Here is a 5,244-nt window from a genome sequence, read left to right as displayed (position 1 = left end):
TGGGAACCTCCATATGCCGCAGGTGCGGCCCTAAAAAACAAAAAAAATAAAAAATAAAGAAAAATTAAAGAAACAATATACAAGTGAAAGAGAATGAGAACAACTGACAAGCAGCCCATGACAGTAGACAAGGGAGGCAGAGGGAGCTCTAAGAGTGAAGGGAAGAGGGGCTTGAGAAGCAGATCTGACTCAAATCTTGCCTCCACCACATTTTAGCTGTGTGTTCTGGACAGGGTATTTAAAGCTCTCTGAGACTCCACTTCCTCATCAGTAAAATGAAGATAAATATCTTTCTCATAAGAGTCACAGGAATAAAGAAAACAGGGCATATAAAGTTCTTGACTCACAGTAGCCCTTGAGTAAATATTAGTTTCCAGGAATTCCTGTTGCGGCTCAGGGGGTTAAAGAATCTGACTAGTATCCATGAGGATTCTGGTTTGATCCCTGGCCTTGCTCAATAGGTTAAGCATCCAGTGTTGCCACAAGGTGCCATGTAGGTCAGAGATGTGGCTTGGATCTGGCATTGCTGTGGCCGTGGTGTAGTCCGGCAGTTATAGCTCCGATTCTACTTCTAGTCTGGGAACCTCCATATGTCGTGGGTGCGGCCCTAAAAAGAAATAAAAATTTAAGAGTTTCCATTGTGGCTTATTGGAAATGAATATGATTAGCATCCATGAGGATGCATGTTCGATCCCTGGCCTTGTTCAGTGGGTTAAGGATCTGGCGTTGCCATGAGCTGTGGTGTAGGTCGCAGACACGGCTCAGATCCTGTGTTGCTGTGGCTGTGGTGTAGGCCCACAGCTACAGCTTCGATTTGACCCCTATCCTGGGAACTTCCATTTGCCTTGGGTGCAGCCCTAAAAAGCAAAAAAAAAAAAAAAAAAAAAATTAATTAATTTAAAAATTAGTTTCCGTCCTCCCTCCACTCCCTAAGGGGAAGTATGGGTAATAAGTATTGGATCGGGGTTAATTAGGAGAGACCTCAGGAGTCTGGCTTAAAGGAAGCCTGTCAAGTGGCATAAGAGTAACAGGGAGGATGCGAGCAAAAGTAGGGAGGTTGGGCCCAGCAGTGGGCTGGATCAGATGCGATGCCTCTCACAGCATCATCATTGACTCAAAGCAGAGCAGGACAGCAAATGGGGCTTGGCCCCAACAGATTGCATGTTCTGCTACCATTTGGCTGGATACACCAGGCTGTTTTTTCTACTGTCAAGGTGAGCTTCTCCTTGCTTTATTAGAGGCCTGAGATGGACAGTGGGCAACCCTCTTTGGGTTTTTTTTTTTTGGCTTTTTTTTGGGGGGGGTGCATCTGCAGCATATGGAGGTTCCCAGGCTAGGGGTTGATCAGAGCTGCAGCTGCCAGCCTACGCCAGAGCCACAGCAATGCCAGATCCAAGCTGTGTCTGCGACCTACACCACAGCACGAGGCAACACTGGATCCTTAACCCACGGAGCAAGGCCAGGGATTGAACCCACATCCGCATGGTTACTAGTCAGATTCGTTTCCGCCGTGCCACAATGGGAACTCCAGGCTCTTGCAACTCTTTGGAATGGCTACTGGTGTGCGCTGGGCAGGGTGCCCTCTTTGACAAATACATGCAAACCGTCCACCAGCCTTCCCCTCCCTTCAAATTCTGAGCTCCACGCAGCCAAAGTCCTTGGTGTCTCCAACGCCTTCCAGAGACGGCCTGGCCCCTGCGCAGCCCTCCTCCCAGCTGGGTCTTTGATCTGACAAAGATGCTTAACCTTTCGATCCCGTCATTGGACTGTCCCCAGCCCTAGGCCACTGGAAAGGGAAAAAGAGAGGCTCCTTTCCTTGTTCCCACTCTTGTTTCTTTTGAATGAGGAAGAGAAGGAGATCACAGGCTCTTGATACCCTGGTCCCTGTTCCCATCTACTCATCCTGCCTCTGGCACCTCCCAGGTCCAGGCTGGGGCCAGAGGTGCAGCTGGAAAGAGCTCCTGGCCTTTGAAGCCAGTAGTTAGAGGGCAGGGGGCCACAGACCACGGCCCCCCGGATAGCCCTCGTCTTCTCACCTTGCCAGTTCCTTCTCCTGTGGCTCTTTGGGGATCAGAGGGCTTGCCTCCTCAAATGCAGAGGTGATGGTAGAGGAATTAAGAGTTGGAAGATAGAGGCAGAGCCCCCCTTGTGTGTGGCTGGTCACAAGGATCCCTCCGCACCCTGCTCAGGGTCCTCCAGGCCATGCCAGTGGTTACTGCAAACGGTTTTGTTCCACGTGTCTCTGTGGCCATCAGTGCTTTTTTTTCACTGGAACTAGTGATACGTCTCCCTGCCAAGCTCACACCTCTCAATGTGACCTTTAAACACATAAATCAGGGGGTCCTGCTATGGCCCAGTGGATTAATGACCCAACTTGTCTCCATGGAGGCATCAGTTCGATCTCTGGGCCCAGCAGAAGTGGGTTAAGGATCTGGTGCTGCTGCAGCTGTGGTGTAGGTTGCAGCTTCAGCTTGGATTCAATCCCTGGCCTGGGAACTTCCCTATGCCACAGGTATGGCAGAAAAAAGAAAAGGAAAGGAAAAAAAAAAAAAAACATATATCAGATTATGTCACTCCACTGCCTGACTCCTAGTGTCCTGTTGCACAAGATCAAATCCACACCATCTGGTTATCCAAGCCCATCTCTGCCTCCTCCTCCTCTGGCGCTTTCCATTCCTGGCACTCACTTGCCTCAAAGGCTGGTCCTGCCCCAGGGCCTTTGCATTTGTGCTTCCATTTTCCTAGTCCTTTCCTCCTAGATCTTTCTGGAATGGGATCCTCCTTGATTTTCTATGCAGCTCAAATGTCATCTCCTCTCTTCTTTGACCTCCCTCCCCAGCCCCAGCCCCAGCTCCAGCCCCCACCATAGGCACCCTCACACGTCAGCTTATTTTACTTCCTTTATAGCCATCTGAAGTTATTAAGCTATGAGTCTGTATGGTTTCCCTCTTGGAATGTATATTCCAAGAGGTAGGGACTTACAGTGTGTCCCCAGCATCAAGAAGGGACTTAACCAATATTGTTTTGGATGACAGGTGCATCCCCCAAGGTAGGTAGCAACAGGACCGAGAGAGGCCCATGTTGTAGGCAGAATGCTGGCTGTAGAGGCTAGAAAACCAAGTTTAAGTGTGCAGCTCAGCTTTGCCATATATTAACTGGGCAGCCCCAGACAAATTGCTTATCTCTTTGCATTTCATTTTCCTCATCTGTGAAATAAAAGCGCTACCACTTGGCTTCATAAGATTTCGGTGAGGCTGAGAGAGTCATGTGAAAGCACAAAATAGAGGGAGTTCCTGTCGTGGCACAGTGGTTAATGAAACCGACTAGGAACCATGAGGTTGTGGGTTTGATCCCTGGCCTCGCTCAGTGGGTTAAGGATCCAGCATTGGCATGAGCTGTGGTGTAGGTCGCAGACATGGCTTGGATCCCACATGGCTGTGGCTCTGGTGTAGGCCAGCAGCTACAGCTCCGATTGGACCCCTAGCCTGGGAACCTCCATATGCTGTGGGAAGCGGCCCTAGAAAAGGTAAAAAAAAAAAAAGAAAGCACAAAATAGGGAATAAGTACTGGTTTAAAAATCAATCCACATGGAGTTCCTGTTGTGGCTCAGTGGTTAATGAGCCCGATTAGCATCCATGAGGACACAGGTTCGATCCCTGGCCTTGCTCAGTGGGTTAAGGATCCAGCTGGAGGCTTCAGCTCAGATTCGACCCCTAGCCTGGGAACCTCCTTATGCCATGCGTGTGGCCCTAAGAAAATAAAAATAAAAATCAATCCATATGGTTATGCAAAGATAGGGCAATAGATCCTAGGTGCTGTTACACACTAAACTATTCACTTTTTTTTTTGGCCACACTCAGGGCATACAGGAGTTCCCAGGCTAGGGATCAAACCCAAGCCACAGCAGAGACAATGCTGAACTGCTAGAGAGGCTGCCTGATGGCAATAAGAGGGACATCGTGGTCCCTGGGGACCACTCCTCTTTCAGAGCTCTCTGCTGGGGAAAGTCTTGTCACCCCCCTGGCCATGGAGGCAGTGCCAACTTCTTGGAGTCCAGTGAGACACTGAGGGGCACTGCACACCTGTAAGCCCACTGGAGCCCCTTGTCCTGTTGCAGTTTCTCTGATCACCCTTTGCTTTTATTTTTTCTAGAAGGTGGGAATGGGGGTGGTGAAAGTGGCTTAACCTCTGGGAGGTCAGGTCTCAGAGACAAAGGCAACCTAGCCAGTGGAGGGGCCCTAGGCAACCCCTCTCCTCCGTGAAGCTGTTGCACGTCTACACTGCACGTCCCTATAGAGGAGGCAGCCTGCGAGAGCCCTGGGAGCTTCTTAGAAAAAAGCAGGAAAGCCAGCTGCTTGGAGGATGTGGAAAGTCTGCTCTTAATGACAGGCCTGTCCCTCCCGGGAGATTATAATCACCTTGGGAGGCTCCCCCTTTGGGCAAAGTCACAGGGCCGAGGGTCAAGGAGGCTGCTGTGCGGCCTCGGGGGTGGGCTGTGTGTGCCCATCCTGGGGCTGTGAAGAGAAGTGATGAGAGTTAAAATGCAAATGCAAAGACTCAGGCCTCGCAAGAGCCACAGGGTCCTGGGGTGAACAGGAAGCCCAGAGCCAGAGGGGTCAGGCTGCCATCCTCAGGGCAAGGCTGAGGCCCAGGGCAGAGGGCGCCCCTCTTCTGCTCCCTTCCATCTCCTTGCTCTTTCTCCGGCACCTTTGGGAGGTTAGGAGGGCAGGGCCAATACCCCACCACTGCCCTACTCCCTCTAAGGAAAAGGTCTTTCTTGGGAGTTCCTGTCATGGCGCAGTGATTAACAAATCCAACTAGGAACCATGAGGTTGTGGGTTCAATCCCTGGCCTTGCTCAGTGGATTAAGGATCCGGCGTTGCCGTGAGCTGTGGTGTAGGTCACAGATGTGGCTGGATTCCGAGTTGCTGTGGCTGTGGCGTAGGCCGGGGGCTACAGCTCTGATTAGATCCCTACCCTGGGAACCTCCATGTGCCTTAGGAGCAGCTCAAGAAAACAAAAAAAAAGACAAAAAAAAAAAAAAAGTCTTTCTCAGGAAGCAGAGATAGACCCTGTCCTGTCTCTCTGTGCTCAGTCCCAGCACCCAGCAGCCTGTGTCCCCATAGCTCACCCTCCTTTAGAGGCAGGCCTGGCAGGGGACCTTTGGTCAGGCCAGGCTGTAGCATGGATGGCGATGCAGCCCTAGCCAGTCACTTTCTTCTTCCTCTTCTTCTTCTCCTTCTT

Source organism: Sus scrofa, chromosome 9 (assembly GCF_000003025.6).
Source record: "Sus scrofa isolate TJ Tabasco breed Duroc chromosome 9, Sscrofa11.1, whole genome shotgun sequence".
Taxonomy (NCBI): domain Eukaryota; kingdom Metazoa; phylum Chordata; class Mammalia; order Artiodactyla; family Suidae; genus Sus; species Sus scrofa.
Note: the sequence above shows the minus strand (reverse complement) of the source record.